The sequence below is a fragment of the Dermacentor silvarum genome, chromosome 2 (genome assembly GCF_013339745.2).
Source record: "Dermacentor silvarum isolate Dsil-2018 chromosome 2, BIME_Dsil_1.4, whole genome shotgun sequence".
NCBI lineage: Eukaryota > Metazoa > Arthropoda > Arachnida > Ixodida > Ixodidae > Dermacentor > Dermacentor silvarum.
The window spans coordinates 154,480,927-154,506,340 of NC_051155.1; the positions used below are offsets into that span (position 1 = coordinate 154,480,927).

The following is a 25,414-nucleotide window of genomic DNA, read 5'->3' on the forward strand; positions in this document are numbered from 1 at the left end:
TCCTCGGCGAGGACGGCCCTCCTCTTCTCCCGCTGCCCTCTCACCCGGTGGCGGCGGTGGGAGAGGAGGATGACAGTCGCCTTCCGCGCCGGCGCTCTCGTCGCTGGATGCAACACACATATGACGAATTGGATTATTTGCATAGCCACCTGTACTACCGCTACAAATGTGCTGGTCAGCGACGTGTGCTGGTTCAGAATTGTGCGTGCCGGTGGTCGTATATTTTTAAATTCCATTTCCCCCTCCAGGGTGGCAAACCGGGCCGCCCTTCTTCTGGTTAACCCCACTGATTTTCCTTTGTTTCTCGCTCTCTGGTTAACGACTGTGTTCTCTACGGAATCACGCAACGGACGCTACCTAAATATTCTCACGGCAACAAACATACGCCACCATTGATTTAATAAAGTGAATATCTTTCTAGAAACGCTCGACTATTCGCTTGCGTTGACAATAATCGCCGACGGTTTTTGAACAGTGTTTAGTTGTATTTCCTGGATTCATTTCTTTCGATCACGCGCCTTCACTTAGTCGCAGCTGCTCCTGTCTTTTATTGCTTCTGCGCAGTACTACCTCACCCGATCGCTATCGTTTCGTTCACGTATAGATTGAGAACCTAGCATGAGCTGTTGTTTCTTCCACGGGCTCGCGTCTTGTAGTGCTCGTCAAGTCCTGCCTCCGAATTATCACGTTAACATGCATTATCCTTACTAGTATACACCATCCCAGATTTGCTCGCGCGCTATAGCTATAGTTTACGCCGTGCCTTCCATGGCGCCAGCACCCGTAAAACTGGCAGACGTGTCTCGACCTATAACAGTAACGGTGTAATACGTTTCGCTGAAACTTCCTGCATATTTGAACGAGTGAATCAGTTCTGCGCAACATTGAGGGAAGTTTTACGAAAAAAAAAAAAAGTCATCCACCCGGGAGTATAGCAGGAAGCTACAAGAAAAACCCATATAAGACTTTCAGACGTAAATATTCGCAGTTGGAGAAAAATTAATTGGGCCAGCAATTGATTCACAGTCAGTCTTTAATTACTGTCTCAAGCATGTGGTCTGCGGAGCTGTTATACCTTCAACCGCGTGTTGCGCGCCCTTGCATGGCCCGTGTTACGTCCCCTCTTGCTATAGGCTCGAGTGCGTGAGAGCGGAGGCTGCTGCGTATACAACGAGCTTCACGGCGGGAGGGCGGTGACCAATGAGTATTTGTACACATCTCGCACTGACTGCCCTTGTTAGCGGCCATTACTCAATGTGCTTAAGACAGCAGAACGTCACCATTCTCATTTCTCAGCTTCTTCGACCCCGGAAGACGTGTTCTGAAACAACCAGGTAAATTTAGCTGAACGAAGCGAACGCCAACACCGCATATAGCAGACTGCCATGATAGGGTGCTCAAAGGGCGCACTTTGCTTGGAATTTCATTAGGAGGGTAATTTGGGATTGTAGCCGCGCTGCTGCCACGGCGCAGACGAAAGGGCGCGTGTTTAAAGGTTAGCCAAACTCTTGAAAAAAAAAAAAAAAGACGAAGAAAAGGAAAACGTAGTGCAAGATACAATTATAAAACCTACGGTGTCCGTTCGTTACAGGTCTGATGAATGGACACCGTAGTTTTTTTTATTATTATTATTCCTTTCTTTTTATAACAGCTTGGCTATAACGTTACCTGGGGTACACTATATAAAAGTGGAAATTCCAGCTATAACGAAAATAACCACGTGTCTGCGTTTTGTTATGTGCACGACGTCAGCGTCATGCAGGCTCTGACGCTGAAGTTTTCGAGTGTGTTTAACATATAGCTGGCTACGCGCAGTGATTTCACTTGACACCCGTCTCGGGCAATCGTGCGGAAGAGGCGCCCTAATTCACTTCTGATCTCTTCGCGTTTCACTTTATAAGCTCCGCAGCAGTCGTGCCCTGTAGAGCGTCGATTTTGGAAGCGAGATACGCGTGGGTGAAAGGGCATCGAAGATAAGCTTAAAAGAAAAGAAAGTGCCCGGGGCTAGCGCTCGATCAAAATTTGCTCCAGAAACTCGGGGGCGCCCGTCGATGTAGGTCACGCAATGTCACACCCTCTCTCTCAATAAGACAAAAACGCCACCGCAAGATGCCTTTCTGCGTGAATTTGAACTAACCCCAGATGGGCTTTACTTAAAAAAGAGGAGAAACGAAGTTCATCGACCGCATTCGTGTCTCACCCCGTTTCGCAGTGTGTAGAAAGAAGGCTGTGCTGTAAGTCGGCGCGTACTATATAAGATGTGCGTGCACTGTGTAAAAACAGTGGCGCACGCGTGGGCTTGTTACACGGGATGGCCGAGTATGACTGTCACGTCCATCGGCGACGTAACGGCCGGGACCGCATCGGGGCCTTGGATCGGGCCGCCCCGCTTGCGTTCGCATTTTTCTTTTGTCCTTTCACCGAACTCTCTCTCTCTCTCTCTCTCTTGAGAGGATACGTTTGCAGGCCGCGCCGGTGTGCGCGCTTCCTTTCTTTTTCTTTCATCCCTTTTTCCGCGGCCGCAAAATGCGCTTTTAGAGGTCGGCCTCGCAGCCACGCAGCGGGGGGTGAATGCGCGGGGGCGTTTCTGTTTTCAGCTTTATTACGTCTATACGCAGCGAACGCCCGTTCAACCCCCCTCTAGGGCATCCCGTTTCGAAGACTTGTCCCGTCCTGCGACGTATGTACTACATACACAGCTTCATACCTTCCTTATTGGCGCTCGCCGCTCGCGCAACGTTATCCCGGCGTATAGTATATATAACGGGACCACGGGTCAGGGATGCTGTCACGGGCGTTTGCTCGGAGCGTGTTCGGGCTGTCAGAGAGCTGCGCGCCTCGACGGCCTCTTCTGTATACAGCGTTGTGTGACAGATGGGCCGAGCGTGTGTTAAGCTTGTGCGACGTGTCGACTTGCGGTATACGCGACTGCTGTGGCGCTGTAGTGCGTGAGCCCGCGGGCCCGCTCAGTCAAGCAACGTGGGCAGATATAGTTTAACGAGCTCTCTCTCTCTACGCGTGACGGTCATTGGAGGCTCAACCCAAATGGACACCTGTCTGTCGAAAGCTGCGCACGAGTACGTTACTGAGACTTGAGAGCCGAACAGTTCACGATGCAGGACGCTCGGTACCGTGCGCAAATTATCGTGCACAGTGCGCGTGCGGGCACAGTCCTTCGTCAAGCCGGCTTTTGCCTGCGTGTCTCAACATTTGGTGTCGAAATAAAGGTTCGATTTGATTTGATTAATCGCTCGTGTGCGCTGTACGGGAACCTGCGATTCATAGACGCTGGCGCGTGTATTCTTGCAGTGTAGCGGTAGAGATTCGGAGCGCCCGGCTTCGCCTCACTTCAGCGTGCGTCGTTAATGAAAGAAAGGTTAGAGGTTCAAGAACGCCGACCCACGTATACTGCACTCAGATAAGCTGCTTGCGCGCCCTGCTTGTGTTGTTCAAGTCACGCTCGCAGTTTTCTCGCAGCTGCTAGGTAACATTCATAGCGACGTAAGCCTTTGGAGACTACGATGTAAGACACTTCTCTTAGCACTCAAGTTTCTAGTTGAAATAATAAAAAAATACGGCTTAAGCAACGGTGCATTTTCGATCGTGATCAAACCCGATCGGGATTTCGAAAATACACTTTGTGACACATGTAAAAGAAGGCCGTCTCTGTTGACTTCAAAGGACAGCTTCTGCGACGTTCCAGTTGGCTATAACTTTATCTTGCATATCAGTGCATTGCATATAACATTTAAACGCATAGCGCGTGGAAGAACCGGTTTTTCCTCTCTCCCTTTTGCATCCGCGAGATATACGGCTACCTATTAAGTATTCATTACTACTTTTTCTATAACCGTACTTCATGCGGCAGCGCCGTCACGCTATTCGGGACAATGTTTGATGTCGAAACAATCGTTGACTTCCCCATGACTCTCTCGTTTTTTTTCCCCCTTCATTCTCTTGGCGGTAGCACATTGTGCGCGCAACTTGGGAATATGGCACGGAGTAAGCCTTCGTCGCATTAGCACGTCGCTCTGCGGGGTATGTCTATTTGTTTGCCGCCGAGAGCTTTTGAGTCTGCGTGGGTATACGTTGGGAGGAAGGTGGAGGTTGATTTTCCTTTCTCTTCGCGTGGCAGTTATCGAGCAAAATGTAACCGACCGCACAGCTGACAGCAGCATTCGGCGAAGAATGGGTCATTGTGTTGGCCAGCCGCGTTGGCCTTGGCTCTTATGCGCTGATGGATCGCGTCCGCCTGTGACGCGGCGGTGCTCATGGGCTGCTGCCGTGCCCTCTGCCGCACCCGCGCATTTCTTGGTCCCTTTTCTGTTGGTGCGCGTTTGTTTCGAGCGGCTCCAATCGCTCACTCTCACGTATACTCACTCTCCTTACCCCTCGACGACTACGCTACCGTGTTCCTCGATTGAGAACATGTCTATACACCGGGCTACCGTACAATCTGCTTTAAAGTTACGCGTGGCAGCTCCTTGGTGTCACCATGTAAATTTGTACATTGGAACAACGCTGGCATATAGTGAGTGCTTTGCGCACAACGAAGGCGCCTTTCTCAGATACACTGTCCTCGATCAGACACTTTATGAAGTGTCTCGTTACTGTGTGTGTGTGTGTGTGTGTGTGTGTGTGTGTGTGTGTGTGTGTGTGTGTGTGTGTGTGTGTGTGTGTGTGTGTGTGTGTGTGTGTGTGTGTGTGTGTGTGTGTGTGTGTGTGTGTGTGTGTGTGTGTGTGTGTGTGTGTGTGTGTGTGTGTGTGTGTGTGTGTGTGTGTGGGAATTCGCCATTTCACAGTATACCATCCTCGTCACGTGAAGCAGCATGGTAGGCGTATGGCCAGGTAAACGTATCGAGCATCCATTACATATATCTCTCTATATATACAGGGGCTACTGCACATTTCCAAGTTTCTCGGCCGGCGTAATACCGAAATGAAAAGAGCGAGAGGCATTGAAGGAAGCGTTGTTATGTACACCGCGGCTACTGTCCAAGTGGATATTCTGCCGTGCTGATTTAGAAACGCTAATACGCAGTCTCGTCAGTGAACAAGAATATACTACCAGTAATTATGCGCCGTGTGAGCCTAAACGCTTTGGTTTAGACGAGCACTTAAAGCAGCTCGCGAATCAGTGCTCTCCATGAACAAACTATTATAACGCAGTTTCGAAAGCGATTTCGGGCTGTATAGCGCGTAACGAGAGAGCCTGCGCCAGGTGCGGTGCGCGCGTCGCTGACGGACTCTGCATGGGGGAGAAGCATCTGCGCCGCGGTGTGCAGCCGAGTGTGACGGAACCACGGAACTGCAACCGCGTGAAACGACGCAGCACGTGTGTTTCTGGGAAGGAGCTCCCCTTGTTACGCCTTCCTCCCGCGCCGCCGCCGCCTCCAATTTTGCCGTCGACATCACGAGCGCGCACTTCGCATCACACTTTGACAGTGATGTAGCGTATATAGTGCCGCTGCATGCCTTATCTCTGTCACCGTGTCACACAATAGTCAGCGCTCGTCCTTGTGTTACTCCTTTTCTTTGGCAATAGAGCTAGAGCAAACGTATATTTTTTAAAAAATATGTTGCCTCTATTTACAACTCTAGTATACATTTTTTAAGGGCGGAGGGAAAGGAGAGGGGGGGAGGGGTGCTCTTTTCGTGAAGCGGCTAAATAAATACCATGCAACTGATTACATTCTGCGTGGTGGTTTGCACCATAGCGATTACCTGCCTGCCAGTATACTTATCATATAATTGCGCTTGTTCGCCACAGTGGCATTACTATCAGATGTCGTGACATTTTGTTTTTCAAGTGCGTAGTTTCGCATTAGCGGTGTATGCTAAATCTTTTTCCAAACTGCACGCAGCTGGAATCGGAACTTAGTGGCTTAATTGTACACATTTACCGGCGGAAGCGACCTGCGCCATGAACTTGGTCCCGTCGCTGCGAGGGCCAGAAGTGTGTAGATTAGATTGTTTTGTCGGCGCGAATAACTGCGTAGGCGTCGCGTGCGCCGGACCGACGCCATGCCTGAAGTCATCTCTGTACCTGTTACTACGCTCTTATCGCCACGGATTACGAGCCCCAGTTGCAACCGCCCTACACGTCGGCTGTCGTCCCGTGACGCGGTGGTGCTTATCGTTCAGTGCGGCCGATATGTATATGGGCTTCTCCCTCAGTGATTTCTGTTCGCGCTTTCCGACTGGCGTCGTTCTGTCGCGTATATATACACAGTCTTGCTGTGCGCTATAAAGTGCAGATGTATGCAGTGGCACTTTCGTTTTATGAGAGTTGCTTGCGCTGGTGCTAGCCTCGGTATTATCATATATGCCGTACACTCGAGCCCGGATATATCGAAGCTGAGGGGGATCACAAAAAAAAAAGTTCGTCATATAGGTATATTCGATATATAAAATAAAAGTGTTATACAAAAGATTTCAAGGGAATTTTACTGCTGTTCGTTATACAAAATAATTCGTTATATGTGGGTTCGATATATATACCCGAATTCGAATGTATATATATATAATATATATAATTCACGGAATGTTTCGCTGCGGTCTGTTATATGGATATTTAGAGTGCTATATCTGCTTGCGAGCGTCGGTGCCTTTTCTAACATCTGTATATGTAGCAGAGATTGTGATGCCCTTTTTTTTTAATAATTGATATCAAACTGGTGTGGCAACTCGTTTACAATTTACAAAGCTTCTTCCCCTAAAGCCGGTGGCTCTGTTGTGGCATTCTACGTGAGAGTGACGGCTGTTGCTTTCTCCAACGTTTGAGTGGACGCACATATTCCTCCGTCTCCGCTGACTGACAACGCCTTTGTTGAGCTTCGCGTTTTGATCTCTTTACTCTATAGTAGAGGGCCTTAACAAGATCCGGTTACCTCCTTGTTAATTATCTGCTTAACTTTAGTTGTCTCTCTCGATCTGCAGGCTTTTGCATAGCTATTACGCATTTTCTTGCCATAAACCAGCCCAATAGTAAAATTTAGTACATTGCCTTCTTTAAAGGGTTGATTTTATTTTATTCGATTTGATGCGAAGGTCAAGATTACCGGCAACGCGCAATAACTCAACTGCGGGCCGTTTTCTGGTTTCCCCTTTCCAAAGGCGGCTTTAGAAGTATAGTGTACGTGCAAAGTTAGCAGAACCCACTCTGCAACACGTCCATTGGACCGTATTCGAGGTAAACATTTAATCTTTCATAACAGCTATCTTAGCTCGACCAATGCTGTGCCCGCCGTCAAGCTGCACGATATTCCCGACTCAGCGTACCGTGCAGTTTGCGGACTCTTGACCAGGTATAAAAGGGGCGAGCGCGCGCGACATGCTTAGCGGCTCTCGAGTGGGGCTCTTGCTGCATGCCTGCATGTCACCACGAACGTGATTGACCCCTTTGGATCTCCAGCGGGCACCGCACGTCGTCTTCCTTTAATGCGACCAACTTAGACAAACGGCCGTGCACTGCCGCGTCGTCCATCCGAGCTAAACACGAGCGCACTCCCGCTGGGCGCGTTTATCGCCTTTCCCTGTATACTCCGACGAGCGCGCGCGCGCCTATAGCTCCACAAATGGAAATCAAACGAGCGTGCCACGAACAACGCCTTTCGAGAAGGGACTGCGCGGTAGTGTACTATGTACTCTATAACGCCACGAGCCTGGCAGGGACAGCGCGTTAACTTACGGTCGTTTGTCTTGGTTCGTCGCGGCGGGTACTGTATACTGTACGTTCGCGGTTTACGCCCTGGAACCTACCGCCGGCGGGAAAGCCCTTTCTTCCGCTCTCCTTTGCCGGGTCGGCGCGCTCGAGCGGTCGGTGGTGTACGCCACGCTTTGCAGCATCTCTCTCTCGCGCGCGGCCCTGCACGCTTGCTCGCGTCGCGACGTTTGTCGATTCGCTTCACCGGCGCCGCAGTGTGTAAAAGCGATCATCGCACCACCCCGTGTCTGTTTTGGCATTGTCCCATTGTTTATAGGATGCGCCGTCTTCTTCTTCTCCCTTTCGCTAATGGGGCAAGGAATTGTCAGCGCTGGCAGTATACAACTGTGCCGCTGCAACGGACGCGATATTCGCAGGACGCCTCAGGTGCGCCATTCGCTATATGCGCTTCGCCTGAATGGAGTTCTAAATTCAGCAGCCCGGCTGGCATGTATTGCCATCCATACAATTTCGTATGCATTGTTATCTTACTTTGCCTTTAGGTCATTCTGGTCAGTAGCACACTCGAACGTGATGAAAAGCGTTTATTTATTTGTTTCAATACCTACATTCGCCCGAGGGCATTATGCAGTAGGGGTTAGAAGTACACATAGAAGAGAATCTGTGATGCCCCTTCTCCCCCCCCCCCCCCCCCTTTTTTTTTTTTTAACATAAGTCTCGAAACTGTCACATTTGTTTTGGTATAGAATTTAAGTACCTTGCCTTGCAGAGAGAGTATAGAGTGCGTGTTTCTCCCCGAGCGTTTTATTAAATTTCCGATCCTCAAATTCGCATTTAGTGCCAATGTATATATGCCCGTTATAGTCCACAGTGTGGCTGTAGCCACAATTGCATAGCCGCGCTATACAGCTGTTCGTGAACGCTCTCTGTTTTTTCATCATGCGAACGCGGCAGCCCTCCTATATATAAATACCTTTCTCGCGTGCCAATCAAAGAGCACCGCGTGTGTGGGCGGTCTGAAAGGATGTGGCGTGACCGCTGTAGCGCCATTGCGTGCGCGAGGAGAGCGCCGCGTCGATGGTCGTGCACGGCTGTCTCGGCTGTCGTCGACGGCTCGAAAAGGGCTGACATTGCCTCTGAGAGCAGGACGCGCGAAACACGAGGAGTCGGCCCCGTATATGCATTACGAGCCAGACGTTGCGTGGCGCGATCGTTTCTCCCCCCCCCCTCCTCAACCTTCACCGTTTCTTTCTGTTCGCCGGCCCTTCTGTCATGGTTCGACGGCACTCTTTTCTCCCTCTGGCACGTCCTCTCTGCAGTGAAGAAGGGCCTCCTCGTTGACAGCGTCGATGACCGGAGGTGTTTAGTCAGTTGTAGTGACGATCGTGTCCCTCGGCTGTCTTTGCTGCCATGCGAGGGCATTCTTTCACGTCTGAAGAGTGTTGAAAATCGGTGGAGCAGCTCAAAGCCTGTTCTTTTAAAAATTTTTTTTAATCTGCGTTGCGCATTGTGTGGCCATTATAGACGGCACTCCTGTTTCGCTAAACGTGTATATAATTCTGCACCTGAACATTCAACGTTTGGCGGTATAATTGCACAGGCGTTCTATTATTTGCATCCTTGTATTATTATTATTATTATTATTATTATTATTATTATTATTATTATTATTATTATTATTATTATTATTATTATTATTATTATTATTATTATTATTATTATTATTATTATTATTATTATTATTATTATTATTATTATTATTATTATTAACCGTAGCTGAATGCATTTGGCGAGGGCATTTACGCCTTGTCGTTGTGTTTGCCACGACGTTTGCAAAGGTGTACTTGGCCAGTTTACATTCGCATGCAGTTCGTGAATGTGTAAGAGCGCTCTTCAAGTGCCTCGATGCGCAGTCTTTCCAGTGTCGGAACGTTCCAAGCATGTAGCGTTTCCGCGCGCTATACCGTTGCTGTTACCGCCCGAAAAATCACTCTCCCCAGCCAGGTACCGCTTTTGATTGTACGTGGGCAGCAACAGCAGCGCTGACGCCTTTCATGATTTTTCTTAACGAAAAACAACGATGTCGTGGAGATGGTCACTGTTGGTCGTGAAATATAAGCATGAAGAGTTCTGGAGACGGTCGAATTAATTCGCCACCAAAGGCTTTCATCCCCGTCCGCGTATGCGTTATCACGCGTTGCATATTGCTACGCATATCTTACGCTAAATGTCTCTAGTAGAACGATAATAAGTGCCATATATATATATATATATATGCCGGCGCTAAATTAACATACATATGTGCAGCGCTCCGTCTTCATCCGTTGTTACGCCGCCTGCATACATACGTCGGAGAGCACGCATATAGTTACGTAAGTTCTCAGGGACTGAATTCAGGAATTACACCGTATTAGCTAGAACTTAAACACCTTTTTTTTCTTCTTCTAACCACCAAATCTGAAACTGAAGAAGAATGCTTAGAATTGCACGTCTCCTTTGCATTCGGTAATCAATAATCGCGGGATTATAAACTGCACCTCGGTAGGGCACTTATAAAGGACGAAATGGAGCTTTCTTGATGGAGGGGAAGGATTACAATTTTCGTGAGCTGTCAAGCGAAGTCGTGGTTTTATTTATTTTTTCCTAATTCTTTTTTTTTCTCTCGTTTTCCTTGTCCATCCTCTCCTGCTTCTTTATTTTCTTCTCCTTTGTACTGAGGGAGAATGAATACGCATTAATCGCTCGCTGAGTTACTGTTTTTATTCGCTACCACGCGAAAAGCATCGTTCGCGATATGCAACCCTTCAAAACTGCAACAAAAGTTGACGGCGATGGAAACTCGGAGCGTGACGAGGGCAATTAAGCCGCCAAGACAGGTTCGCAGTCGGCCCAGTTCTGACCGAGCGTTTCTAAAATAGAGGTATATATAGCGATTAAGCATTTCGTTTTTACCGCACATGTGGGCAGCAACTTAATATATAACATTTTTTTTTCCCGCCTCGAATGTAGAGCAGATTGAGAAAACAAGCCATGCACGACCTATATATAGGGACGACTTTCACGTCCGTGTATATACTGTACCACAAGGCAGCGCCCTTAGAGTAAATGAGTTTGTCTCAGAACAAAGGCGTAATTAATTATGCTCCGTATCCGACAGCGCGTGAATCCCTGCGCGCTGTCGGCATAAGCTTGTTCCCGTGTATGTCTTGCGTGTAAGGTTGTTCATTGTAGCTGACTGTCACAGGCGCTAACCAAGTAGACGCATGGTTTGTACTTGAAGAAAGAAGAAAAAAAGAAAAGAAGAAAAAAAAAAAAGAAAGCCGGTAGGGGGGTAATGCAAATTGTCTGACCTCCCTGCTTCCTCCTCCGCGCTTGTCGCTCGCTTTCGACGGTCGCTTGGGTTGTTATACACCTTGTTCGTTGTGACATTCTGTCTGCGTTTGCACTCTTTTCCTCGTGCTTGTATGTGAACGAAGAATAAAAAAAAAAAGAACGATATCGGTGCCGTTCTTTGCAAAGGAAGAAGCGCACGTCTGTGCGTCCGCCGTGTGGGCTAATGCAGCCTTTGTTTCGTAACACACAAACCAGCTTTGTACCGTTGCGCCTCTTGGCGCCGCTATTCCGACGAGTGCGGTGCGTGGGGTTGCCGTACGCCCCCCCCCCCCCCCCTCCTCCTCCTCTTCCTCCGCTTTGTTCAGTGATCCATTGACGTGCTCGTCTTGTCCGCTTCGGTTCGCCTTCGCCGAGCGATCCTTATCGCGGTGAGGCCGGTATGCTGGCAGGAATCGATATTTACTGTGTCCCGTATACGCTCATCGATATAACGTGGCATGACGTCCTGCCGCGCATGACGTCCTAGAGAGAGGGAGAGAGAGAAATGAAGTCTAAAGGTATCCGGAGAGGTTATTATAGCTACACAGGCTTGCCTTGCCACTTTGACATGATATAGTGAGAAACGAAAGAAAGGGAGAATGATAAAAGCAAAGACAAAGCACACATACCGTCATATATGCACTAACAAACGCACCAACATAAGTTATTTACAGAGTCTCGTTTAAGGCTGTATCCCGCAGGAATGCTTATATGTAAGCGCTTTAGTGGGACGGCAGTTCCGAATGCGAAGATCGAAGCTTGTGCATACTTGCGCTGTATACTATATATGGTATACAAACGCTCGACCTGCTTGCTGCACATGCTGTCACTATCCCTTCTTAAAGCCGTTACGCCTTATCGAATGTGTATATGACGTTTCTTAACCGTCCATCTCTAACCCACGGAAAATAAAGAGTGGGGGAATATCGATCCTTAGGCATGTTGCTTTGAGCGCATCTCGATGCCTGTCACTTCGTGCACCCTATACATATTTCAAAGAAACGCTTTAAAATTCCTTAATCGTGAACGCCTTACAGATAAAGACGCAAATTGTTTCGTGATGCGTATGGACTCTGTTACAGTAATAGGTATAAAGACATCAAACACAAGAGTACGGAAAATATTATTTGACAGGCACAAAAGCCATTGCCGCGAATCTGCTGTGCAGTTCGCTTGTTCGTTTTCTGTCCCCGTGTTCATTGCGTCGACCGATATAAGCAAAAATGTACGTTTTGCTTTCCGCGAGAACGGTATGGCTGACACGGAGCTCCCTTTCGTTCATCGACTCCAGCGTCCCGTTAGAACTAACACCGGCGCTTTTATCGTAACGTTGTAGAACGGAACCACACGAAACAAGAATTCTTGCAGGCGATCGAGAAAAAAAAAATATATCAGACAACGGTCTGAACAACCAAGTACACATACACATGCACTTCCTCGGGCGAATGATGCGTGAAGGAGCGAAGTTGTAAGTCGACAAAGTTTCACTCGCTCCTTTTGCTGCACGCACTGTAAGGTCGATCCGCCTATCAAGAGTACTCGGGCTTCGCGTCGCTATATAAAATACTGCTTTTTCCTGCCTGGTTTCGAGGAGGTCGTCAAGCGAAAAAGCGCTGTGTACCGTGTTACAGCCACGGCACTTTAGGAAACACGCGCCGTTTACTCGAGAGAATTTGATGGCTCGCCTAGCTCAGCTGATAGCAATTTGTCGGGCGTTTCCTCGATTGTTGCGCCCCTCCCCCCCTGCGCATACAGGTGCTTATACACACCCTCATACTCCCGGCTCGCGAGCGGCGCGACGACCTGCTTTGGGGTTTTCCTCCGCTATTCTGGTACAAGTTTACGAAAAAGGCGTCAAGGTTAAATTAAATGAAAGCAAGAATCGCGTTAACCGCGGCGGTGGCCGTGGTACGCTCTATTTAGCGCAAAATGCGAGTATAGAGCTCTGGCTTTCGCCGTTCTTTTACCGGCTTCTCTTTCCTCTTTAGATGTATCCGAAGCACTAAAGCTATAAATACAGCAGCGGCCGATTGCGTGCAGCGACTCGTGGAAACACTCGGTGGAGCACGCTGCAGTGAACGAAGCGGCACCTACATGCGACAGACGCGTGATTCTCTCTATCTTGCCCCCGTACACGACACATCTATCTATACGGGTTGGGGACTCGTTTTAACAGTTGCGGCCTGGCGCGATCGACGGACGAGCGCTGGGAAGTCAGCGTCCGTCGTGATCTGCCAATCGACGGCGTCTGCATAGTGTATCGCACGCGAGACGCCGTCGCCCTTCGAGAAAAAAGAAATGAAAGCAAATATCGGGGCTCTGAACTGGGATCGCGAAGATGCGAAGTGAACGCGAGAGAAACCGCGATCGCGCGAGGACGGGGGTTGGGCTATCGGGGCGCCCGTCGGGAGAAGGGAGCCGCGCCGCGTCGGCGACTGGTGTGACCTGGTTCCAGTCTTTTTAACCGCGGCGGCGACTGTGTTCGTGTGTGTGTCTTTGTAGTTTTTGAGAAGGAGGAGCAAGTAGCCCCCTTTGTGCGGTGAGCGACCACCGCGCACTGCGCTCTCCCTGTATCGAGAAAGAAAGAGTGAGTGAACCGAGTCAATGCAGAATGTCTAGTTCTCTCTCTCTCTCTTTCGTGGTTGTGCCTCCTGCCGTTCTTGCGTTTCTCGCCGTCCACTCGAAGAGAGAGAGAGAGAGAGAACGCGCGGCAGCGCTCCGCGATAGATACACAGCCCCTCTGATATACGTACGCGCTCGCCGCGGCGACGGCAGCGCGGCTTCGGATCGTCCGCTGGCGTCCGCTGTCGCTGACGCGAGCGCATAAACACACACACACAGGGGTCGCACCGCGTTTACTATCGGCCGAACCGTCGACTGGCGCAGTTGCGTTTTGTGAGGCCAGCGGGCAAACGCGTCGGCGAGCTGCCCTTTTGTTGAAATTCCCGTCTCCAGCGAGCCAGTGGACGCACCGCGACCGACCGGCCAGCCGTCTTCGCAGTCATCGTTTCGCCGGCTGCGTATCGAACTGCCCTGTCTCGTCTCCGTGGCCAAGGAGGAGTGAGAGCCACGGTGGTGGGAGCTCTGCGCGACTTCGCTGTCCGTTGAAGAGCGCGAACGTCGAGCACCGACCGTCGATCGGTCCGGTACCGCGCCGGTGTGTTTTGTGCTTCCTTTTCTTCTTTGCCTCCAGTCTCTTATTTCGATTCCCGAGTGCTTTCTGGAGTGGCGACGGCAGGCCTGTGTGTGCGCGATACGCGTCTCCGTGGTGAAGCGTCCGACTTTGTTGCCACACGATCGACTTGGCCTTCCGTGCATTTCGCAGGTGAGAGTGACTGCAGTGTCTTGGATGCTGTGAACTTGCGCTTTCCAGTGTTTGCGCGCGTTGTATCTTTGCTGCATGCCAGGTCCCGTGGCCACCATCTGACGGATTCTTTTATATAGGCTTGCTCAAAGTGTCATCGCGGGACTTGTTGTTGTTAGCACACTCGCGATCGTTCACATAATTCGGCATGAAAATTCGTTATATACGTTGCGAATGCTGCCTGCGAAGGCGAGCCATGTTTTTCTCTCGTAGGCAATATCAGCTATAGCACCTAACAAGTTGCACCTAACGTACCTGCGTTTCGGAAAGAAAATACTTCGGACGGTTTATATCGCCCCCGGAATTGCATCGATTTGTGTGATATGATGAAAGTATCTGCCTGTTAAGAGCGCATTAGCACAACTCTTCCTTCAGCATACACGGAAGACACACGAGCGGTGGGCGTGTCGCCGGCGTTAGAATTTATTCTCCGAGAATGTGCGGTGAACCTATTTTTCTTGCGCAATAATATGCACCTGCGTCGTTGAGCTGCACTGACACAGCCCGCATAAACGATGATTTCTTACGTAAACGCTGCGAAGAATAGAGATGACTGCGCAAAAATAAGAAAGGAAGGAGTGGAGGTGGCTTCGTGTATATAAGGAGCCTTGACGCGTTTGTCGACGCGCGCGCTCTTCGATTTACTTTTGCTTTTCGCGACTCCCCCGAATGCACGTATATAATGTCCCTCGATGAATGCGCACGAGCAACTCCTCCTGCATGCTGACCGTCACGATCTTCGTGACACGACCGCGGCTCGCTGCCGTAATGCAGCGTTCTCTGCCGTGATCTCTTCGGTATACATTCACTGCGACAAGGCGGTGCATTGTATATACGGAAAGAAGCGAGCGTCATTTGTGTCCGTCTATGTCTGCGTCCCTTCCCTTCTCCGCTTTCTTTATTCCTGAGCCATTTCTTTCCTCTTCGTTCACCGAGTCCCATGCGCGCGTCGAGAGGATCATCATCGGTACTCGACGTTTACTCGACGGCCTTCACTTTCGACGCATTCCGCTGTGGTAACACGGTCACGCAGCGCGGCCGTTCGTGCGTTTGTGAACGCAGTGCAGGAAAACGCCGGAGTCGACGACGCCGGGACCTTCCTCGCGGCCGGCGTGTTTCGGCGGGTTTCGAAGCTGCAGTGTAATGCATGCCCTCGGCGGGATTAGTGCGCGCACGTAACGCCGGCGACTCTCCGCAGGTTTGTGGGTCGCGCACAGGTTTGACTGGTTTCGCCCCTGGGCTGCCGCCTCTAACTATATCGGATGTTATGCCACACAGTATACACTCGTCTTTGCACAGGGCGTCCCACTTGTAGCTCGGTCCGCGCTGTGTATGAAATAGGGCGGCCTATAATCGAAGGGGGAGAAAGAATGATAACAGGAAATCTATTTAAAAAAATACTCCCGCAGTCTGAGGAAAGGGTGCAGGAAGATCGCGGGAGACGATTCGTGAATATTGTTTTCTGTTGCCGTTTTTCGGCTCTCTTACCCCGAGCAAAGGATTATTTCACGCGCAAAATATTGTCTTTACTCTCTTTCACGGTTTCGGTTGACTTTCGCCGCGAGTCTCTGCAACGGACAAATATATTTATATGTTCCACATGAAATCGGGTTATATTTGGTATTTGAATTAAGTTTACCAGTTCCGCGGAAATCATTAAAACGATCGTCCAGCTGATCTGTAGCAGAATGTCGTTGAGAAGACACGCATTCGAACGGGTTTCTCGTTAGGAAAGCTTCGCAGTTGAGAAAAATTCGTCCTCGTCCGGGTCATCGAACCCGGGACCTCCGCCTGGCCGGGGCAGTCGTCCTATAGCGACTAGTCATGAGGCTGGCAGTTAGCAGCAGCACGAGGAGAAATTAATCATCTCGAACCTAGTTCTCGGATTAATTTTCCCCGCGCTTTCCTCTTTTCGTGTTTCTTCTTACACTCTATCGTATTGTAAGCAGAAAAGAAAAACATCTAGTTCCCCTGGGCCTCTGTGTCCGTGCACGAACTGTTAGTGTTGGGTACACGCGTGCACGATAACGAGCTTTGCACGGCTGGAAAGGAGCCGCCGGAACCAGCTGTGGGACCTCAGGGCGCCGCCCACCTTGCGCTGCAGTGCTGCAGCTGTCGGGCTAAGATTGACGTCCACGAATGACCGGCCGCACCTCTCCTCCCCGCGTCTCCATTCCTCGTGTACGCTCGCGTTCTCGGCTTTTCCACTGCGACCTCGCGAGCTGCGCCTGTCCTGTCGGGCAGCAGCGCCATTGCGGCTGACCACCGTGACCGATTGATTGGCATGCATCGGCCACCGCGCAGCTTTTTGACTTCTTTTTTTTTTTTTTCTTCCCCGACCATACCGCCGAGGTTCGCTTTCTCCCGCTATTGTCATTTCCACGTCGAGTGTGACCTTGCTTCTGCTAAACGCGGTTCAACCGCCGATGTGTGTGTATTCTTTGAAGCTGTCGTCTTTAGAGTTCTGTTTCTTCGTAACTTTTTTTTTCGGAGACATTGACTGCTATACTTTGAAACCCTTCTGGAAGTCGTCGGACCATTGTGCACGTGACGAGACTTTTGTAGCTTTGCAGTTGTTAACGTTCGAAAGGCGGACTAGTAGGTCGCGTAATCTCGTCGTTCGAACCCTTTACTATGCGTGTTTTCGTGTTCTCGCGCTAATTGGAAAAACTTGCGCTGCCCTAACAAATTCAAACGTAAGTTGCTCGAAAGCGAGGATGAAAGTTCAGTTCCGCTCTTCGGAGCATCGTATTGTCGAGGGCGGAGTTACTTGCGGCCCTGTGCACGGGAGCCAGCTCGTCGTCACACGTCGAACGACTGTACCTTGATTCTGCGTTTCTACAAGAGTGCGTCGTGGTCGTGGAGGAGAGAGAGGAAGACAGTATCTTGAAGGGGAAACAAGGGTTGCTACGTATACGGTATACCCCGCTTAATAACATCAATGCATATTGCATACAGCTGTGCTTTGAATGCCCTTCGGGGTTTCCTTGTACACATCAACGTAATTTACTTGGTTTTGATTTGTAGACTCTTACGAACTCTATGCATGTTATGTGTTTGATGTCGGGACTACGTACTTGGAAAAATGTCACTCGTGGGTTACATGCATACAATGGTGTATACATGTAACTCAGTGTTCAGGAACTTACTTTACTTAACGCATGTGCCTATCGATCGCTTTTCAAGTTTTTTTCTTGTGTGTGTTGTTTACATTTCTTTTTATAGACAGCGTTTGTGTGTCTGTGATATACGTGCGCGCATTTATTGGAAAATGGGTAGTTACAATTTCTCAACAGTGTATTGGGAGAGCCGGCTCTAATGTAGCCTTGCTTCCCACTTGTGTGCGGCTATTAAACAATAACGACATGACGTAGATGGCCTCCAGTAGTTGCAGTGACCTCCGTCGAGCGGAAACATATTCCCTTCGCAAAACGACGGTCGGAAAGGAAACCACTTCGAATGTTGCACGCTGCGCCGATTGACAGCTTCCTCTATGCCGTTTTGCTGTTGTTATTTTCAAGGTTATATGTTCCATTCTTACTTGCTAGCATCCACTCTGGCGCAGTTAGTTGTTCTCTGTTCTCCGCAGACGCACGTAGGCGATTTCCGTTAGAACCACTAGGAGCAGCCACCTTAGGCTGTTAGCACTTCCAAGGCTGCATATACAGGGTGTTTCTTTTTTTTTTTTCATTTTTAAGCTTTAACAGCATCTTTAAAGATAACCTTTGACACTGTAGCACAATTCTGCTTATTGAGCTAAATTGCTCTGAGAGCGGGACGTTATTTGCGCAAGAAATTAAAACGATATAATTTACCAATTTTCGCTAATTGCCTATCAACGTAGTTACGCTACGGCACGTCGAAATTTACGAATTGTAGCCGGTGACATTGAAAGTCATATCCACTTGGAATTCTGTGGATGACGCCAGTTTCGAGAAATTCATTTCCAACGTTTGCGACGAAATGCATTGGTATTCCTGTAACGATTGAGCTACAATGATGAAAGGCGTCTTGTGAAAAAAAAAAAAAAATGTTAAGCGGAACAACAGTTCAGTTTTACCTCAGGTTTGACTGCGCCTATCGCAAAAGTGGCGCTAGTTTGAGAATTAGTATTAAATGGATGTGCCTTGTGAAATCGCTGGCTTAAATTCCCGTATTTCATTATGGGCCCTAATGTTGATTATTGAAAGTTCTTTGTCAATTATTCATGTTGATTTCTAGTGTACGTAACCTCCGCCTCTTCGAATAATCCAGCTCAACAAGTAGGCTTGTGCTACATATGCCACAGGCGATTAAAAAAAAAAAAAAATTTGCTAACGTATACTGTGACCGGCCGGTATACATGTAACGGCCGTCCTGTAAGCGGTGTAGCTGTCGCGCACAGTCTTGTTAGCCATTGCAAGACTGGCGAAACGCGGGACATTGGATTGGATCGCGAAAGACGCTGAGTGGCGCGAAATGGCGAGGTCGAGGACACAATAAATGCATGAAGTGGCCTTTACGCTTTGTCGGTTCGAGCTCTCGTTTCAATGAGCCGCTCTATGTGCCTTCTGCAGAAACGCATAACTAGACAACGTAGAGAATAATAATAATAAAAAAAAATGCGGACGAGAGAGGCTTGTACGTGTCATATATACGTTAACGGAGGGACCTTCTTGCAGAGTTCTTCCTGCTTATAGTGTATATACCCATGAAATAGCGCCGATCAATGGCGCTGCGCATCTGTAGAACCCGAGCTCTATAGGATTTCCCCCCCTCTTTTAACATTACCCTGTCTGCTAACTTTGGAGCCGCCATTTATCACGGTAAAGTGACGGGAACGGCCTGAAAAGTGTCATGTCGCTTCGTAATCTCTTTTTGAGTCATGCATCTGAGTCAGACTTTTATTTGCACTCGGCCAATTTAGAGCTGTGCTTTCTTTCGGGGGACCTTGACTCAGTCGACTTTTTGCGCCTCGCATATGTAGCGTTATATAGCTGAGGTCAGCAGACTAGTAGATGCTTGAGGCTCGGCGAGCCCGATGACGCTTCGGGTCGATTACGCAAGTATGGACTACTTATAGGTATTGTCGCGCAGACCGGAGCTTTCGCTGTGGCGGCGCTTAAATGTAGACCGAAACTGAGTGGCCTATAGCTGTCTATCTGCAGGCAACGCACTTAGATGTATCATTCAGCGTGAATGCGCTAAGACATATATACGTTTCGAAGCTATTGTGTCTTGCACCTTTTGCATACGAGCCTTAGAGAGGGGGTGGCATCAGACCAGACCTGCGCATATAAAGATATAAAGGTGGAATACGGTAGCGCAAACTTGTGAGTGCAGCTTTGAATGCATGGACGACACACTCCTTATCATGTCAACAAAAATGAAATATGGTGAAAGTCGCGTGATGACAGGACTGACGACGGCTTTTCGAAAGATCTTGAGAAAGGGAAGAAACGTTAATACGTTCCTTGTTTCACTGCTGAAAACTTCGTTCATTATTATTTTTTTTTCGCATGCGTAGTTTTCCTCTCTCCCTCCACTCTTTGTGGTGAATGTGGGAAAGAAGCCAGCTGTACGGACGCTTATAGCGAGCTTCAAGGGCAGGCCAGCCATATTCAATATTACCATGAACCCTATACGTCCCGTCCCACACGACTTAAGCGACGGCGCATCGCGCGAACCAGCCGGCTTGCAGATTTCTACAGCTTAGCGTATATGGCCATGCCTTGAGCTTTCTGTCTTTCCGCCTGATAAATGTGACGTCCGGGCAAAAGCGAGCGAAGTAAAAGTGCTTTCACGAAAACCAGCTGTCTCGCTCGAGCTGCAGAAATTAAAGTGGTGCCTTTGTTTCGAGCCGCACTTGCGTGGCTATCTCCATTTTTTCCGCCAGCTTCTCGTTCTCTCCGAACATTAAAAAAAAAAAAAAGTTTTTTTTACCGTCTCCCTTGTTTATGCTGTTATATCACCGCGTTAAAAATATCCCGCTGATTCTTCTTCCGCTTGCATCAAGCTCCGCCTTCAAGTGCAGTGAATGAATGAGCGAGCCGAGAGGACACGGTTTGCACGGTCCCACTTGCGATGAAGCCCAGCCGCGCGCGGTGTCTTCTTTCCTCCTCGCGAGGTTGTAGCTTTCGTCGCTACCTCAATCAAGTGCGGCGGAAACCGGGCAAGAGGGGAGAGAGACCGTGAGAACCACTTTTTTTAAATGAGCGGACGGCGGCTCGGTCCGTACGTGGTACCGCGGGTCGCTTTGAAGCACGGACGCGCTCCACGTAACAAGCGCGCTGCGCCGAGAGAATTGTCTGAGAGAAAACGACAGGCCGCCGGGGGAGGACGATACACAAGAAGAAGAGACGGCGTGGCCACAGCTGCGCACGCTAAAGAGCGTGGAAAACTGGGATGGCGTGTACAGTGTGTAGGAGTAGGCGGCTCGCTGCAGACGGGGCCAAACGAGCACTCGCGTCTTTTTGGCAAGCAACAAAGAACGGCGCAGCGGGGGTAGTGTGCGCGGTGTCGCTTGAGTGATATGTGGGGTTTTGAGCCCCATACGTGACGTAACTTCCACGGTTTCGTGTGTCGAGGACGTCGAAGCCCGCTGGATGAATATCGGCGCATAGTGCGATTAATGTGACGGAAAGTGCTTGGTCCACTTCTCTCTCTCTCTCTCTCTCTCTGTGTGTGTGTGTGCGTGCGTTCGGCGTTGAGGCGATTACGTTCCCACGTTAGCAAGTATCAGCCAGAAGCGATGCAATAAAGGCCTTGGTTCACTTGCTCGATATTGTCAATGTTTGAACGCGTCGATCAACGTCAACAGATTTTGGCGAGGGACGTTTCCGGGCTTTTCCTTTATCGCTAGTGGCTTCGTTTGTGACAGTGACACAAGAAATAAGGGTGTTAGAAAAGCAGTTGGTCCTTCAGCATGTGTGTGTGTGTGTGTGTGTGTGTCAGATGTGGGCTGAAAGTTTAACTACAACACTACCAGCGAGATCGATCGGCTGCCGCCGCATTCCATGTTGTTCTGTCGTAATGAAACTGAGAAACATCAGTTATCGCTCCTTTCGATCGGACGCTCACTGTGAGACAGCGCGACTCGTATAAAGGGTCGTAAGACGTCGAAGTAGATTGACCCGCGGCTCCCGCTTCCCTGGGGCCAAAGTTCACACGACCTCGAGCGTGCATGCGGTACGTCACGTTCGGTTTCGTATATACTGCAGCTGCGGTGGCACAGAACGCCGCTTCCGACCTGGGCGCCCGGCACGTGCCCGTATGCATATGCAGCGAAGGGGGCTGACTCATTGCATAAGCTGTGGCTAATTCGTCACGCATTCGTGCAGGATGTATGCTCGACAGCGCAGCCGGCCAAGTATCAATCCCGATCGATCGAAGCTGCAGGCGACCAGTCACGGATCTCTTTGCACAAACCGTGTCTAATTGGTTCCGACTCTCCTCGCCACTGGACTCGAGGAGGGTGCAGTCGGGCAAAAATGAAACGTGCTTAAAACCGCAAGCGCTCATTTGCATCGCGTGGAGAGAGGCTTGTGTATCGTCGACGATGCCGTGTGGCGTGTATAGTTCAACCGGGGCCGTGGCTATATGTACTTCTTTCCGTCTATATTCGCGTGTCCCTTCGCGACAGTAAATATTGTGTCGCTTCCGGATCCTGTTATCTTTCCTGATAAATCGTCATGCTTTCATCAGGGCAACATCGAGTATCGGAACAGACGCATAAAAATGATGCGAAATATGCATGTTTTCCTCTCTCTTTCCCCTTCATATCATGAGTGTGTTCGCGGTTAATGTCTGGCGCTCTTCGAATGACGCGTAAGCTTCAAATGCTCCTCACGTAAATTTATTTGATAAGGAACGTTTGAGAACACGTTTGATCGTTTTCGTAGCGGCGCATACGCCGATGGGATCGCGGATTAACTTTTGCCTACTGCGGATTCCGCGAATATGCGACCAACGTATAGACTCCGGGGCCTACAAGTTTCTGCAGGTCGCCAGTTCGGCGGCCGCGAGCCGATGTGGGCAAAATGCTTAAATCCTCGTGCACCGAGTTTTCGTTGCACGTTATAAGGAAACATGGGTGGTAAAAGCTAATCCGCAGCCATCCACCACAGCGTCCCTCATAACCCACTGTGCAGTTCCCCCCCCCCCTTTTCCTTACCCCCAGTGTAGGGTATAGCAAACCGGACGCTCGTCTGGTGGTTGACCTCCCTGCCTTCCTCTCCTTGCCTTCTCTCTCTCTCGGAACCCCGCACAATCTAAATTTCAAAATTAATGTCTCTGCTCCTGTCTCTCATTCCTTTTGAGAACAGTCGTAAACGTTGCGAGTGAAGGCGGCCGAGCGGAAATCGTCAGCAGCTGGCACGCGCGAAGATGGCCGAAGTTCTGCGGAAATCCATCAGGCGATGGCGGAAACGACGTGATCAACCTTGCTTCGCGCGCTCATGCCGTCTCCTCAGTAGTGCGCAGGCACACCGCGGCTTATAAGGAGCCTTGTATGCTGTCACACACCCCGTAAACGAGGCGCCAACGCCGGGCCAAATTACAAAGCCGACTTATCAGCTTCCGAAAATAACCCCAGGAAAGCAAGGACAATTCATAAGGCCCTCTGGTGCGCCAGCGAACGCCGGTTGTGGTCCAAAGACCGAGTCAGAGCCGAGAGTTGTCAAAACACAACAAAATATATTCTTCAACCACGGCAGTTATACTTACACACTTCGGCTAGACACATTACAATACAATTCAGATGGGTATTAACAAAACACTGGAAAATAATTAACGACAAGCACTAAGAGTCCCACACGTACAGTACAGAATGAATAGAAACACAGTGTCCAATCGTATTCACCCGTGCTGGTTTGAGCCGGACGATCTCGGCGTGGCTCGAGGCAAATCTCGAAGAAGTAACTTCTTCCAGAAACGCAGACGCTCGAGGAACTCGTCGACTAGCTTGCCGGGGACTCTCCTTCCGCGGACGGTTGGTCTACACGTCACATCTCTTAACCGGCGTGGTCTGATTCCCCTGCTGATTCCCGCACGGCGCTTTTATTGCCTTCGCCGGCGCTTCTCGCACCTTCTGACGGAGTCGTGCTCCCATAGCGTGAAAAACGCCTGGAAATCTTCCGACACATTTCTCGCGTTTTTGACCGCCACCGCCGAAGTCATCCAGGAAGGTGGTGACTCATCCGTTGGCGCATGCTCACGCTGTAGTACCCCCCTCTCTCTCTCTCTCTCTTTCTCGACTCGCTGTCTGAGAGGGTGTTTCGGCGCTCTCTCTCTCCTCTTGTTACCGTAACCTTCGCGTAACTTGTCGAAGCTTCTAGTCTCCGTTGATCGCGTCGGCTGTCTGTGGCGTATGCGCTCTTTCCCTCTGTCGAAGCTGCCGCGGGGCCGACTTGTCTATTTGCTGGCTTGCGTGACACGCGGCGCGCGAAACGGCGGGTACGAACGTCCTTGTAGGGACAGAGATAGGCATGGGTGGAGAAATATTCATGGCCGTAAGTACTGTCTTGTGTAGGTGCGTACACAACACCCTTCATGTAGGGTGCAAGAACGGGTTGTAAACGTAAAAATTGACAGTCACTTTAGCATACGCCAAAGAGGGTGAATGCGAAATTGCCTGCGCGCTCAAGATACATTCATTAAATTACTTGACATTCTCAGTGGAATGCGTTGTTACTTCTTATTGCTTTTTTTACCGACCAAAGGTTGCGGGTTCGAATGCCTTAATTGACGCTACCTTAATTAACTGTGCCTTAGTTAACCTCGCCCTAATTGACACCAAAGATCGTGGGTTCGAGTCACTTAATAACTCTATATTAATTAAATGTGCCTTAATTAAATTCGCCTTAACGCCAATGGTCGTGGATTCGACTCCCACATAATCTCGAGGGTTCGGCTCCCACCGAAGGTCGTGGGTTAGAGTGCCTGAATTAACTCTTATCTTAATTAACACGATGACGACCGTGACCCGCGCACCATCAGAATTGTTGCGCGAGCGTTTGCGTAATACACAATGCCGGGTCGGCGTATAGTAAGTAAATAACTACACCGAGTCGCCATCGTGTACGATTGTGCGTCGACGACACGGTTTTCGCTCAAGGACGTTGAAGGTCGACTGAAGAATGAGACATATAAGGCTTTCGCCTTAATAGACATCGATTTAGACACGTTTGTTGGAGTCGAAAATGTTTACTACACACACACACACCACCCGAACACAAGCGCGCATTCGCGCGCGTCTGAAATTCGCTCGGAGCCGCATGTCAAATGTACGTGCCCAGAGGTGTCTTTGTCACTCTGTACGTGCGTAAAACAAAATCCACCGAGTTTCCCAGAGCGACACGAAAGGGCGCTCGTTCGCAATTCCCGTGAAATTCGATAGAGGAATACAAACACTTCCTTCGATGCGTCTCTTCTTGCGTGCGTCGAGTTCTTGCTCACTCTCCGCCTCGACCGCTATTCTTTCTTTTGCTCTCCCTCTCTTTTTCTCTTTGTACATGGGTGTAAAAGAGCTTCAGAGAACTCGATCTTCGCTGTCGTGAAGGCAAAGATATATCGTCGCATTCTATAGGCGCTTTTGTCGCTCCTTCGCGTATACATTGTATCCCGCGCTGTTCAGACAGCTCGCGACGATGTAAACAGCTATATATATATATATATATATATATATATATATATATATATATATATATATTAAGGCGACAGACAGGAGAAAAAAAGAAACATGCATGGGTGGACACGAGAACGAGCAAAAGCTCCCTCAATGAGCGGCGCACCAAGAATCTTTGTTGGTTCCTCTTGGCAACGAATTCATGCTGCTGATCTCATTTTTATTTGATTTTATCGTTTGTAAAAACGGGATAGACTGTCTCGACTGAATGGATTCTGCGCCGTTTTGAGCGGGTACGTGGCATGTTTGTACAGCCTTCCATTCTCTCGTATGTTCAGCGTGGATCTATGTTATTTATGCCTGTATACATCCATACTCTTGAACATTTCATTTTCTTTGTCTGTTTATT

The 25,414-nt window shown here is 49.4% G+C and overlaps 1 protein-coding gene across 5 annotated transcripts in view; it reads left to right on the forward strand.

Moving 5' to 3' along the window:
• Positions 1 to 25,414, forward strand: part of LOC119441935 (transmembrane protein 198) — a 149,205-nt gene that overhangs the window by 76,024 nt on the left and 47,767 nt on the right. The window contains exon 1 of one of the 5 annotated variants that reach the window (XM_049661752.1): positions 13,939 to 14,363. The exons of the other annotated variants lie outside the window; for them this stretch is intronic. The gene's annotated coding sequence lies outside the window, so the exon portion shown is untranslated. Of the gene's footprint in view, positions 1 to 13,938; positions 14,364 to 25,414 lie in introns of those variants that run through there. 5 annotated transcript variants of the gene reach the window in all.